The 15,958-nt window shown below is 35.0% G+C and overlaps 1 pseudogene; it reads left to right on the plus strand.

Annotated features, from left to right (window-relative positions):
- The first annotated feature begins 448 nt into the window (after positions 1-448).
- LOC136834105 (F-box only protein 30-like) overlaps positions 449-15,958 on the plus strand; it is a 42,005-nt pseudogene continuing 26,495 nt past the window's right edge.

Here is a 15,958-nt window from a genome sequence, read left to right on the forward strand (position 1 = left end):
GGTTTTGGAACGTACCGTATATACTGATCTCAGTATCCTAGAAACACGATTGATGAAAGTACATGGACGACAGAGGTGAATACTGGGGCGTTTGAGGGGGTTCTATGCACTGTTAACAAGTCTTGCATAGGTAAATGAAATGGCTGCTGCAGTGGAAGTTTACTGCACAGGTCAAGTTTTTATCCTCAGTTCAGCAGTTAACGGACAAATGTTGCATTGTCATCTGTGTGTATGTATGTGTATATATACACACACACAGATGACATTATGATCTGTGAGGAATGATTACTTTTGTTAAACTAATCTACTTTTTAACAGAAAAAAAATAATCTAGAGAGAGTTGAGTAGCTGGGTACATTTAGGGCTATCTTTGGTCATACAGTATCTAGTATTTATTTAAAAAATATACGGGAAATATATTAGACATCTCACCAGCTGGGGAAGGTTCATTGTTTTGCAACATTAGCAATCTTGACGTACAGTGACGTAAAGGCAATACTTGAGAGCAAATCCGGGTGTTGATGGACTGAGCCGTTATTTGTATGATTTTTGTCTCTCTTTCGGTAATTTGTGCGAAAAGGTAACGTATTTTATATGAAATTAAGATTACACGCGATTCTAATTTGAGTTAGAAGTGCAAATATGAAGAAATAAGGACATGTTCGGGTGGTATTTAAGTGCTACTTGATGGTAAATGGACGAGTGGGTTTTAAGTGGTTAAATATCAGATTTCTTTCGTTAATTTTAAAGAACAACTACGTTTTTAACTTGTAAATTTACTAATGTATGAGGCGATATCGGGTTTCAGACCCAAAGGGTGAATAAAAACCAAAGGCTATCTTTAGAAGTTACAGAAGTGTAACGTAGGAACAGACGAGTGGTTCTCAAGTAGTCTGAGAATGAGTGGGATCAGCTTTCCTCTCCCGGCCTAAGGCTAATAATCCTCCTCAGCCTCTTTGGGCCGTAAGGTGTGAGTGAGTTCCCTCCTCTTCACACCTGTCTCACTTTACGAAGCTTTCACAGGGCCCGTCACAGCTTACCTGTCCTGTTAGTTCTCTGCCGGTAGGCTTTACTATTTTTTTCGTTTTGACAGTTTGACAGGTCAGGCCAGGTTACACGGTTGTGGGGTAGTATGCAGAGTAGGGAGACACGGGTAGGCGCTGTTAATTTTGCCCCAGCGAAACCTTCCATAGAATAACAGTTACTTCACGTGCTATAAACCACCCGTAAGTAACGTTAATTTCCGTCAGTTTGCCAATCAACAATTTTTTTCCATGAAAAGTAACTTTTTCCAGTTACCAGTTGACCTGAATGGTGTTACTTGGGAGGTCCAGAGAGAGCGAAGCCCACTTGCCAGGTCAGGGCACGGCACCCTAAGTCAGGTTAGCAAGAAGGTCTGGTTAAGTCAGGGCACGGCATTCTAGGAAAGGTTAGGTTTGGTCCGTTTTCACAGTTGGATTTCTCTTGCCTACCTGTCTTCCTGCTCTGTATCCACTCCCAGTTTTGTTGTTTGTCTACCATAGACAGGCAAGTTAAAACAGGGAATCTGGTAACCGAGCCTAATTGGGTCTAGCCTTTGTAGCCTAAGTCGGTCAACATTTAGACAAGCCTAGAATTGTAGTGTAAAGCTAATTTTGGTTCAAGTATGCTTTTGTGCAAGAGGTTTTCATTCTGAGTGTTACGACACTGCGAATTTTACAATTAATTTGGAGTATTCTGATATAAGAATCTCAGAATATGTCTGCATTATTATTATGTATGTGACTAGTTAAGTTCGGGGGTCTCGCAGAGCACCTTCAGCTGAATGAAACCCCAGGGTAAAGAAAAGAGTAAGCAGTAGCCTATATCTTCAAAATTTTAAATCACATTGTCGAAACTCTGAAAGTGCTGGTATTTTGAGTGATTCAGATTTCCGGAACACCTAGCCTATAGTAATAGGCCTATATACTTATGATAAATACTGACTGATAGATTTGGCTCTTTGTCTTACATACAAAATAGTTTTAATTATACTGTATTGGCATTTCATGTTTTTCAAGTGGTTTATTAATTGGTACACACTTAAAAAAAAAAGTTAATACTGTACACTATTACCATCTGCCAGAGAATACAAAATTATGAGTTTGGTTTACCAGACAAAACACTTACCACAAAAATGAGTTTTGGTTTACTCATACAAAACACGTGACACTAAAATTAAGTTTTGGTTTACTCATACATAACACTTAACACAAAAATTATGAGTTTTGGTTTACTCAAAACACTTAACACAAAAACTATGAGTTTTGCTTTACACAGACAAAACACTTTATAAGATTGTAGATAAAATGGAAAAGTGTAACCTAACCTGAATATGGGTAGAATAACTGCCCCCCCCACCCCCATCCCAGTAATGGATGACTGCTATAACTGCTATATACTGGAGCTAACACAACCAAATCTAACCTTGTACCTCAGGTGCTGTTATGATTCCCATGATCTAGAGGATAGGGTTTCTTCTACTTATGTTGCTTGCCTCTCACTCGCATTTCTGGTTGATCTACAGCTGGGGTATTTGGGGGGTAGGCTTGAGTTACTGCATCTAATAATTAACTTTTATGCCTCCCAAGTTATGAGCTTGATTTTTACTTCGGTGTAATGCTATAAGAAAGTAGTGGAGAACTTTGGTGTTCAGAGGATAAAAAGTACTTGTAAGCAGATATGGCTTAGCATGTGATGCAAAGAGGGGGAGCAATTAGTGTTAGTGGTAATTATGTACATGGCAGGATGTTGACCAGGTGAAAGGCTCAGAAGATTGAGGATGAAGTGGAATACTGTAGATAAAATGGGTATTCAAACAGTATGTAGATAGAATTAACTATTACTGAGAAAACTCGCGTAAGATATCAGCTTTAAAAGGAAACCTGACATAAACTGTGAATAATGATTATGATGAGGTTAATAGCAGGGTAACATTCCAGGCTTGTTTGCCATAAATAACTAGCAATGTGCACATGTCCATTTTTTTTTATTGAAAGATTGCGTAAATAAATTTTGCATATAGAAGAGGGCTTAGTACAGTTGTAATATGGCATGACAAATTGTTGATAACCATACAGGTTGTATTATGGCATGAACCATAGTCATGGAAGTGCAAGTTTACATAAAGTAATCTTGGTGTCAAGTTTGTGTTGACATGTGAGAGTTCCATTATCTTCTCTGCATTTATCTTCCATCATGACAGCCAGAGAAAATTTCATGTACCAGTGAAAGGTTATGGCATATTGTCGTGAGATTTTAAAGTTGGCCCATTCCACCCCAACCTGTGGGTATATTGGTCAGAGAATAACTATGATTTGGGTGTATAATGCATCCATTTTTGATGCACATATGAAATAAGTTAATTATTATACGTACAGCAGAATCTTGCACAGATTCCTAGGTGTTTTGGGTTGTTTGATAATATCAGTTGGCTAATAAAGTTTTTCAGGCCGAACCTAAAAAAGGCTATCTCTGGTATAGAATTCCACAAATAACTAACTTCTGTGAAAAATAAAGTGCAAGAAAATAGCTTGGACCTTATATAAATAAACCATACATTGCATTATCAAACTAATCACACCTCTGTGACCTTTTAACTTCAAGCTAAGTGTCAAATATACTGTAGTGCATCACACTGCATGGAAATCACATGATCCACAAGATATTGTGTTAATTTTGGCTGTAAAATGTGGAGAGAGACATAAGCAGAACATTTAATTAATAAACAATTCTGATGCATGCACAACATACCTATCAATATTTTTTCATGATCTCACTCATCACTCCTATGCTATCTGAGCTACAGTGAATAAAACCAAATACCACCACAAACCTTATTTTTAACTTACTATAATAACACATATAATTATTAGCTGCACTGAAAGATGTCCCACATGAGTACAATAGTTAAAAAGTTAAAGTCCTCCTATATTAACAAACTGATAATAACAACTGACTTTCTACTCTTGAAAAACTGACATTCAAGGATCAAAAGTTAGCAATGAAATAAAACTGTAAACACACTACTAGTGACCTCTGGTGATGTGAGTTATTCTGGACAGTGAAACATCAGAATACATAAGAAAATCAGAGATTACAACTTTAGTTCAGATGATAATATGGTGATGTTGACTCAAGGCAAATATTTAAAGAGGTAAATAATGATGCACATGTTTACAAAAGAATTTAAAATGACAAGTGAGATATAGGATATACTATAACCATAGTAACATGACTGAGTTTGAAGACAATGCACTTGAACTTGTGAAATTGCTGTGCTTAAGGAAAACTCTGAAGTTTGTGGCATGGCTAAAAAGGTCATCTAATCTCACATAACAGATACTTTTGATACTGTTTTAAACCACAAGGGACACCAAAGTCAATCCATATGGTATCAAAGATATTTTGTTAAGTGACTTTTATGTGGAAACAATTTTTTTGTGTTTCATAGACTGGAACAGTTGAGGAAATTACTTGTTGTCATTAAATTTTCAATACTACAGTTTTATGTTTACCCTTTACTGACAAATAAATAATAAAAATAGAAGCAAATTAACAAATGTAGTGAAAATGAAAAAATATATCCATTCATCACTCTCCTCTCTTTGACGTCAGTCCTTACAACCAACAAATGGCAAGAATTTAGTGAAAGGAAAATATGGGAATTAAGAATGTATAATAATGAAAAAACAAAGAGAAAGTTTGATATTGATTGTATTATGTGGTGTTTGGGGAAATTTTTCTTTACTGTGTACAGAAGTAAATTCACTCAATTTCTTTGTCTAAAATGTAATATTTAAAAAGATTTTTCTCTCCTCTTCCCCCCTTTATTGGCATATACCCTTATTTAAAATTTTCTGTTTTTTATACAACTGCACTAAGGTGTGTGTATTAACTGGGACTGATTGTGACGGAAAGAACACCTGGAGACGTAAGCAACACCTGCTATGACTAACCCAAAAACAGACTCAAAAGAAAAGCAGGGTTTGAGGGAAAATAAGATGGGATAAATAAATGAATGAATGAGAAGAAATCAATGTGAATAATAAAGAACAAAGGAATGGAGAGACTGAACTGATTGTATTTAGGCCTAATGGTGTTTGGGGGACATTCTTATAAGTGTATGAAATAAAAGCAGACATTAAAATTGAGTCTGTCTCTAAAATGCATTACCTTGAAAAGAATATGTATCTGCTTGCTGTCCCCTATCATACTTAATTTCCTATGTTCCTGTGGGAGAACACTGTTGTAACTGCTGACTCATAAGTTTGTGGTTTTGGGAGACTGTTTAGCAAATTTCTGATCTTATTGAATATAATATTTAATAAGAGTATTCATACAGAGCAGATATCATACAGGCCAAAAATCACATATCAAATAGTAGTTTCGAGAGTGACGGTAATCTTTCACTGGCAACTCATGACTATAATCTTTCTTTTACAACTCATTTTTCCTTCTTTTTCAGAAATGGAGGCTCCTGTGGAATCAGACACAGATGATAGTAAAGATGAATCTTTATCATTTAATGCTGATGACTCTGACTTTGAAGTAGACATCAATATTCATTTTCATTGTGAGCACTGCTTCAAACTTAACAAGTGCCGAGAACCACCAAAGCCTGGATGGAGCTGTGAAGTAGTGTGGTGTCCTAATGACTGCGGTCAGAGGTGGGTCATCATTAACAGATTGTACACTGTAACTAAAGTTGCAAGTTTCCAGCTATATTTGTTATAAAGCACAGTACAGTACTGTAATTTATAAAAACCACATTTCTAGACACTAGCATGGTTTATTAATGAATTAGCAGCTAAAACTGGAGCAAAGTGAAGTTGAAGAAGTTGGGCAGATGGTTGGGAAGGGACTATAGGGAAAAGATGAGTTATAAAATTCAGAAAGCAGTTTGGCTAAGGCGTGAAGCAGCACCAAAAAGAACAGCAAGGCACCTTTGTAGACCATACTCCCACAGTGTCAGCATCTTTTTGCACTAGACATGGTGTATCACAGTGTACTTTTAACTCCTAGCTGCACTGTTTTCTGTTTTGCTTTTCACCATTTTTTTTTTCCTGGCCTTTCTGCTCTTCAACCCATTCAGGTTCCAGTTTTTCCCCATTAATTAAGAACAAATCCTTTTGGCCAGCTTAATGGATCTAGAAACTTATCCTTGTTGTTCAGGTAAAATATATTTAAGCATTAGTAACTCTATCCATTTCTGCAGATCATTCATCTCCTTTACTGTGAAACGGTGGAACATTCTGTCTGGCCATTTTAAGAATGTTGAAGCCAGCAAGTGTGAAAAAGGTCATAATGCAACTTGAAATTTATTCAACTTGGTATTTTCAGGAACAGTTTGAATAAATATTTATTGATATATGTTTTTTATCTGTACTGTGTTTCATTAGACTTTTACTAGGTCTGCCGTTCTCATTTCACTTAAGGGCATCCTATTTTGTGGAAACAAGTAAAGGCATTACTGACTTGTTCCTTCTGCAAATTCTGACCATCATTTTCTTGCTTTTTTGTCTCATGTTTTTTAAATGTTCAAATTCAAAATATAATGGATTTTCCCTAATGTGTTATGATAACTGCAATATGAAGTATAATGGTATGTAGGACAGCAAACTTGTCATACCATAACTTATGGTTTTTATGCAGGTTCCACATTTGTAAAATGGATGAACACCAAGAGATGTGCAGTGAAGAAAGAGTCCACTGCATCAACGCTATCTATGGATGTCCACAGTGGATGCCACGTCGTTGTTTATCAGATCATTTGCCATATTGTCCAGCTTCAGTGGTTGTCTGCAATGCAGAATGGAACCGCTGGGCACTTGGAGCTAGGGAAAGAGAAAAAGTTGCCATTACAAAAGGTTTAACAGCTCTCTATGATTCTAAAGATCTTGGTAAGTATCTTTAGCATGATATCATCATTTGTAGGTCCCGCCTCAAGGTGAGGACGTCCAGGTAACAAGGCTGTCTAAAATGAGGCTGCTTCTAAAAAAAAATAAAAGTGTTGAGATACTTTTCTTCTTGAATGATTGTAAACCAACGTCATGAAAAGTGAAAAGTTAAATTATTCCAGAAATACAGAGGATGGCAAAGGATTCCACAATCTGTTAGCAAAAGCAAAGGAATGATTAAAATAAATGAGAATGGTAATGAAATTTACCCTCAGTTTTGAGTAAAATCTTTGGTTCTGATAGGGGCAGGTTAAACATTCTTCCAAAGAACAAGTGGCCTATATTCTCAAGAGGTTAATTTGGAATTTTAGCCTTACCTATTGTGCATATTTTATAATGTCAGAACTTAAGAAGAAATATTTTGCTGTTTGTGTAGCATAGTTCTTGAGTATGCATTACAGTTTGAAGCAGCTGTGGGCTTTCCAGTTTACTTGTGTGTTGATGTCTTTGACAAGTTTTGACATTATAAAATATCATAAAATATGCACAACAGCTAATGCTAAAATTCCAAATTAACCTCTTGAGAATATAGGCCACTTGTTCTTTGGAAGAATGTCTTAAGTGCCCTCTATCAAGCTAATTTACTAAAACTTTGGTAATTTCATGATCATTATCATTTATTTTAATCGTTCCTTTGCTTTTACTAACAGATTGTGGAGCCCTTCATCCTCTGTATTTCTGGGATAATAACTGACTTTCACTTTTCTGAAGATTGTTGCAATAAGAAAAGAAAGTAATATCAACACTTTTCTTTTTTCAGACAACCACATTTAGAGTTATCTTATTACCTGGATCTGAAGCTTTTCTCCAGCAAGTTAATAGAATTCTTTTTTTTTTCATATAAACATACAGTATGATTGATAACAGTAATAGAAATGATTACATTTTATGGTTGGCTTACTTTTTATTTTACAGACATGGCGCTAGCACTACATGACCAAGACCTTGTTAATGAAATGCATAAATTGCCCAAGAGAGTGAGGGCAACTTTTTGTAATGGAATAACTCGTCGGTTTCCCTGTCTTCCAATTACAATTAAGGGATCGAGGCATGCTAGCAATCAGCCGACGCCCCAGAAGAGTACTGATGAGGAGGAGGAACTAACCCCAGGTATGTGTGTTATACTAAAGAGATTTTTCGAGTTGGTTTTGAAGGGGTTGTGTGTATTGCAGCTACCTTGGTGTGTGAAATTTAACTTCATATTTATTGCTGAGTGAATATTATTACCTTATTTTTTATTTCTCTAAGTTTTATTTTATTGAAATTGAATAGTAAGTTCAATTGTCACAACAAAATGTTGAGATTGTTGGCTGGAGTGTAGTAGGAAGATCATATTAGAGAAGAATTTGCCAAGAGATTCAGTGTCCAGAGACTAAAAAATTGACAGATCTCAAAGACTGATGTCCTTTAAGCATACTTTATGGTAAGGAGAGAGGAACGAGTAGCTAAAAAAGTATTAATGATGACTGATGATGGAAATGATAATTAATTAGATTGTTTGATGACTAAAATTTTATAATGTTCCTACATGCAATTGTCTATCTAGATAACAAAGTTAAAGTCTGGAAATGTATTTGGAGATATTATTTTTAGAAATGGTAAATACACTCAAATCAAGAACTCACGAGTAGATATTTTTTCAGTTTATGCATTCATAACTCAGGGAGGTTTATAGATAAATTTGATTCAGAATGTTATTTTAATTCTCATTTTTAATATGAGGCTAATGAAAGGGATAAAAATGCCAATACAGGGAAAGAAAACCACTGAACCAAATAATTCAAGTAGTGGAAAATTCCAAATAATAGATGTAATTGCGGTGAACCAACTAGTATAGTATTTTGAGGTTGTCTCATTGGATGATGGGACTCCTTTGGTGTCGGTGGAAGAGTGCAGTAGTTGAATAGTGATAGTAAGGGAACTTTGCAGTGAAGCTTGTACATAATTATTGATACCTAGATATTGTGTTGACAGCAACACTTCAGCATGTCATATCATTCTTGGAATTTATACAATAGAATTATGCCTCAGGTTCTGCATTTAAAAATCACACCAATTTTTGGTAATACAGTACTTGTGTATGTTAACATTTTTTCAGCTCTTGAAATGGAGGTTTTGTGACATGATGAGACTTTTGTGGTAGGTGAAGCCATAGCATATGTCCTTACATGATTCATTCCTTGATAAGACATGAGCTGTGCTTTACTGATTTAATCAGATATTTTTATTTACAGTACTTAGATATGAATAATTTCTAACTTATCTCCAGATTATAATTACTGTCCTCTTTCAAGTGTCAGGAGATATTGTAATCAAGCCTTCTGAGAGCTAAGTGTCAGGAGATATTGTAATCAAGCCTTCTGAGAGGTAGAGCTTGTGTCTTTCCTCAAAATTAAATTTGCCTCTGTTTTGTCACTTACTCTTACTTGAGTCTGTTCCTCTTTTCTTTTTGTATTACTTTGTACCATTTATTCTTAGGAGATACCGTTACAAAATAATGTCTACATAGAAAACAAAAAAATTACTGCACTGTTTTGAGGTAATTAGTTAGGTGACTTTTTTGAATCAGGTTGCACAGTCCTCTTCAAGGTGTTTATGGCTTTATACCTATGCATTTTGTAAATGGTTATCAGTTATTAAAAGTATTCCCATGGGCAATAATAATTTTTGTTTTGTTTTGAGTATCACATAACATAGCATTCATGCAGTGTGGGTGTGGAGAATTTGTAATCATGTACAGTGTTATGTTATTTTTTTTTTTGTCTCGAATGACCATACTGAAACCCTGTGATGCATTACTTGACTTCCTCAGGTCTTTCTGTGTCTGTATGCACTGAGCTTTTGCGAGGCAAGAAAGCAGCTTTACCAATGGCTACTGAAAACAGACCACCCATTGTTACTCCCACTGATCCTCACAGTACCATGCTTCCTTCATGAAGTCAACACTTCCACTACCACAACAGATGATGGTCAACATCTTTGTTTAGTACATATGTATAGATATTCAGTTTTGGTAGTGGCGCTGTCAGTATTAACTTTCTTGGCTCAAGTAACCCCTCCTTCATGGAACTAAAGCGGTGTAGTGTATGTGTGATGAGTGAGCTTAGTTAGCCGAGGATTCATGTCTAGATTTTCTTATAGTAGATATAGTTGTTTCTTACTCTTTCTAACTTCCATGGTTAGTTGTATTAGTTGACTGCTTGCACCCATAACCTGCTATATACTGTATTGCACTGACATTCAAATCTCTTACAGTATTCATAACTAGATCTTCCTTTATTGTAGTAGCCCCTTACTTTTTCAGCTTCCATGGTTAGTTGTATTAGTGGATTGCTTGCATCCTTAGCCTACTACAGTATTTCACTAACATGTTTTAATTCTTTATACATCTAATCGTATATGTTACTCTTGAGTAGGTGTTGGGGTAATGTCATGTTTTCAAAGTACTATAGTGTTCTTTAATTTACAGTTTGGTGTGAGTGAAATGTTCTATAGTTGTACCAATTTCCAGGAAGCTTAATGATTTATGCAATTTTTTTTTTTTTTTTCTGTTTTTAGCTCATGTAATTAAAGTAATTGCTTCATTTCACAGACTGCTTGTTTTCATACATCGTCAGCATTCATTCCTAATGCTGGTGTTCATCATGTAACGTTAATATTCTGCTACTTTCTTTTGAACTATTTGGTTAGGTGTTAAAGTTTACTAAACCAAGGCCATACAGTACACATTTTCAGCTGAATATATATTTTATATATATATATATATATATATATATATATATATATATATATATATATATATATATATATATAATATATATATATATATATATATATATATAGCTATATATATATATATATATATATATGAGTGGGTTGATATTGATGTGAACTATAATGAAGTAGGAAAATTCATAAGAACTTTAAAAATTAGTTATGTAATTACTGTTCCTTTAATTTTAAGACAAAATGTATTTTACATGTGCCGTAAACAGCTGCAGCCTTAGGGTGAGTCAGCTGCTAAAGGGTTAAGTCTTGCTATTTGATGCAACTTCTTGGTAATAGTGGTTTCACACTTTTAGGATTTCATAGGACTTGGAAAAAAGTTGGATTTTGAATTAAGGGTAAAATCTGGGATAAGGCCTCTTAAGTTAAAGAAGTTGGACAGATAAAGAGGAAGAAATCACAGGAGACAACTGAAAGTAAAGGCAAAAAGCAATACAGCTAGGAACATTTTGAACAGAAACCTTAGGAAGTAGGCTACTTATAAATATACCATACAGAGTGTACAGTAAGCAGTACCCACCCTCATGGATAGTAAGTACTATGAGAGTCCCAACTGTTGTTTCAGAAAATTAATTTCTTTTTCTGGGTGTTGTTAACAGACTTTCACTAAATTTAGTTGAAATACATCAAGTAACAACTTGCAGGGTAACTGTATGACAATAACAACAGGAAGGACAAAACTTGAACTTCTGTGGCAGTTACTCTTGAATTTTCACATCCAGTGTGATTTGTGGTTCTTATGGTCCAATTTTCTACTTACAGTTTGTACTTACTACAGTATTTGTAAACTGGGAGATTCTTAGTACCCTCCTATGTCATGGGACCCATTTCTAAGGTGTATTTATAATGATAAAATCTTTTGTTCCTACTGGTTACCAGTCATTTCTGTGAACATGGCACAGTTTTGACATGGGTCACTTTTTTGTTTCCTTTGCTTATTTCTATTTTATTTAAGTTTTTAGCAGTCTGCATGTTGTTATGTATATCCTAATATAAGTTGGTCTCAGTAATTGGACACTACTTACAGCATTCCTGATGTGGTGCACTGTAAATGGTACTAAATGTTCTCCACAGTGTCTCTTTTGCCCCTACTATCCATTTCACAGACTGCGAGTCATTGTTTTTCCCAAATATCTTTCAAACTAATTATTTGATCAAAATGGTGCTTTGACACAGTGTACAAGACACCTCCCACTAATTTTTGTAATGCATTGTCAAATGGTGTTAGTTAAGGTGTTGACTCTTGACTTTTAAAAGCAAAGTCGCACACGTCAGCAGGACTAATCTATGCAATCGAATGTCCGCTATCCCACATAGACAGGAAGGGTGGGGGGAAGCAGAGAAGGGGAGGCCAGGAAAATGGGATGAGGAGGGGAAGGGAGAGGGAGGGATAGGATGGGGTTAAAGGACATTGGAATGCATAGTTTGGCAGTGCTTGGCAACACCATGTAAGTCAAGAGTAAACGCCTTAACTAAAACCATTTGACAGTGCACTGTATTACCAAAAATTAGCAGGAGGTGTCTTGTACACTGTGTTAAAGTACTATTTCGTTCAAATAATTAGTTTGAAAGATATTTGAGAAAAACAATGACTTGCGGTCCCTGAAATGGATAGTAACTGCACAGCTTTCTGTCTTCTACTTTTTACGTTTTCACTTCAGTCATTTCTTCATCTGCTCCCCTTCCTTTAATTTTAGCCTGTTGAAATGTAAGCCTCAATTTGAATAACAAATATTTTTGGGTAATTCCTATGAATCTAGAATTGTAAAAGTGGTCTTAACCTTGTTCTGGTATCGGTGAATAATCTGATGTAAGATCTCTTTCTCTGCTGAAGTTCTAACATCTGTACTGAACATATTTTGGCTATAAAAAATGTAAGAGTACGAAGTTCTAGACCAGTAAGGACTTTAAAAGGGATTTGTTTATGGGAAGCTTATTTCTTCAGCTTCAGAATCAAGATATCATCTGTACTTCCATCTACATCTGTCTCATTTTTCTTTATACTCCTCCAGGCAGCAGGTTTTTTGAACCTTGATGTTCTTCCAGGGGCAGATAGATTTGATTGAAATAACAGATTAGTTGTTCAATTTTCATTATCATTTTGATCCTTTTTGTACATGGGAGAGACCAATATCATCACGTGACACCATGTCCTAGAGTCATCTTTTGAGGAATGCAGGAAATTGATAAGAATTTTTCATCCTGATTTGTCTGTGGGTCTCATTTCAAGAGCAAGCACTGCCACATACCTTACTTTATATAGGTAGCAGCTACCATCTAGGCTAACTAAGATGTTTTGAGTCCTAGGTACCAGGTACCAGTAACTGATAATACCTGCTGCAGGAGGTACTTTAGGTTGTATCTAGCTGTAGGTGTAGCAGTTGTTGTTGAGAGCATACTTTGTTTTCAATGCCACATTTAGATGAGCAGGGTTGCTGGATTTCTTCTAATCACAATATGCTATTCAACATATTGTATAAGGGAAAACTGTGTTTAAATATAATACCTACATTCTTCAATGTACTTTGTCTTCTATAGGTAGGATTTCCCTCATATAGCTGGTATTTACAGGGTTATTTAGCCTTATTATCAAATTAAAATGTTACTATATTATAGTCCCTCACTTCTTTATAAATGAAGTTTAATAAGGGAAAATGTCATTCAGATAACATGAGTTATGCATGCTTCACCCAACTGTATGTTTTTCATGTACTGAGTCTGGGAAGGAAACACATACCTCTAGTGGCCAGTATGAAACTGATCCTTTGTCAGATGTTTTAGGTAAACAGTTGATGATTTTCTGTACTGTGATAAGAATGAAAGCAATAGCTAAATTATCTGTGCAATATTTCATTGATTTGAGAATAAAATAGTTGTAAGAAGAATATTGTAGTCTGATAGCAAGGCAATAGTGTCAGCTTGGCTCCTATGTGCACCAGGAGAGCTGGAAGACCTAGACCTACTTGGAAGAGAACTATGAGTAGGGAGGCTGGAGATGAGTGGAGATTTATGGAAGATAAAGCACAGGAGACACATAAGTGGTGGAATTTTCCAGAGGCCTTTTGTGCCATGTGATGTCTGAGGCATTAGTGATGACTATTTCTGCATGATTGATTTTAATACAATGTCTTTTTGCTTGCATATGCTTCTGTATTTTACTTCTCTAATTCATGTACAGCACAGTGTGTTATTTTAGGATAAAGACATTACTATAGTACAGTAAAGAAGGTAATACTGTATGGATGTCTATAAAACAGACGAGCAAGAATAATAGCAGTAATGAAGCAGTGTGTCTAACGCCTAATTAAAATTAAAGTTAGCCCTTGATAAATTTTTTGTGTATTTTATGTTAGATGAGATTCAAGTAAATTTTTGCCCAACTTTAATTTGGTAATACTTGTCTTTCTCTCCTCCCTATTGATGTTTAAAAACATTTTTGTGTATTTTAGTTAAGTACTAAACTTTCTATCACTCTTAACTTTGTTGGTAGACATTTTACAGATGTATTATACTAATAAATTTTGACCATCACTAATCGGCAACTTTAATTTTGTAAGTTATTTCTAATGTTTTGCTAATTTTCTTTTCTCTCCCTCCATTCATGCTTTTGCTGTTCCACTATAGAATATCGTATAGAGGTACATATATGGTATAGACAGTTTAAAAAACATTTTACATCAACATAACGAATGTGCATCTTTTCAACCTGGCATGCATTGTTTTCGTATATTCTCATAGTTATTATTATCAGTGTTTTGTTTTGGAATCAACTGCGGTGTTTAAACTTTCAGTTCAGTGCGCTTTTTCACTCTTAAGCGTAAATGAATATGTTGGTAGTCAGTGTTTTTTACAAAAGTTGTGAAGTAATTTGCCATTTTTTTGTTATTATACTAATGCAGGTGGGGCAGTTTTGCTATGATTGAAATAAAAGTACAAGCGTGAAAACATAATATGTATTCTTTCACTTTACGTTATATACATTCTCTAATGATTCATCCATTTTGCGATGCGATAATTTATAGTCATTAGCAACAGACATTGTTGCTTCAACTACAACTTGATAGTTTGCTTAGTATATTTCCTTGCGATTACGAATTTAGTGTAAAAATTTTATTGTACAGTATAACGTCATTTGATAAAATATTTTTTTTGAAATACAAACAAAACAGTTGTTGTATCTTTGATTTTGTTCAGTTGTTGTGCGCATTTAAATACTGCACTTTTATCATTCTCTTTTAGTTTTTCAGCTAAAGAGATAAGCTGGTCTATTTTGGTTATTTCTTTAATTTGCTTAATTGCAACCGTGGCTTCGAAATATAATGCACTACCTGTATTTGATAATTGTCTAAATGGGATATTTTAATTCCTAAGATGAGGAGGTGCTAACTGGAGTTTCAGCTAGATTGGCTAATCCGGCAAAAGTCATGGAGTGAAAATGTGCTATGATGAGATAAGGTATATCATAATGATTACAGAACATGTGTTGACTGAAGGCAGAATATTTTTGAACTGTTTGATTTTGAGTTTGTGTAAGTTAAATCATTGTAATTTAAAAATTTGTTTATGTACATTACTTTGGAGGAAAACAGTATACTGTAAAAAAGACACATTCCATTATTTTAGACTCATTCTTGGCGGTGCTGTATAAAGGATTTGTTCATACAGGTGAAAACTGGAGGAAGGGAAAGATTTACAAAAGTTAGAGAGATGTATTGTTATTTTACAAAGAAGATTAATGAGACCACTGAGTCCTTTGCTAGATTCCTACAGCTTGCCTGCAAGATTTTTTCTTAAATGAGAGATAAAAATTCATGGAAATTGCACAGTAAAGTGAGAAGTGCCAAAATGGAATGGATAAAAGTTACAAGGCAGAGGGCCAAAAGGACATGGCTGTGAACCTTCAGTATCACAAAATACACACTGTAAGTATACCCCCATATGGGGTGGAGAGCTAAGCAAAAAGAGACCAAAGGAAATGGATGAAAGATTTTAAAAAGTAGAAAACAATGCAGCTGGGGCTTAAATGGATGCTGCAATAAACCTTCAGTACACAGTTCTTACAAAATCAAATTCTGTATAGAAAAATTTACTGTGCTCTCTCTCTCTCTCTCTCTCTCTCTCTCTCTCTCTCTCTCTCTCTCTCTCTCTCTCTCTCTCTCATTTTCCCCTCATTTAAGAGTAAATTCTTCCAGACA

The sequence above is a fragment of the Macrobrachium rosenbergii genome, chromosome 53 (assembly GCF_040412425.1).
Source record: "Macrobrachium rosenbergii isolate ZJJX-2024 chromosome 53, ASM4041242v1, whole genome shotgun sequence".
NCBI lineage: Eukaryota > Metazoa > Arthropoda > Malacostraca > Decapoda > Palaemonidae > Macrobrachium > Macrobrachium rosenbergii.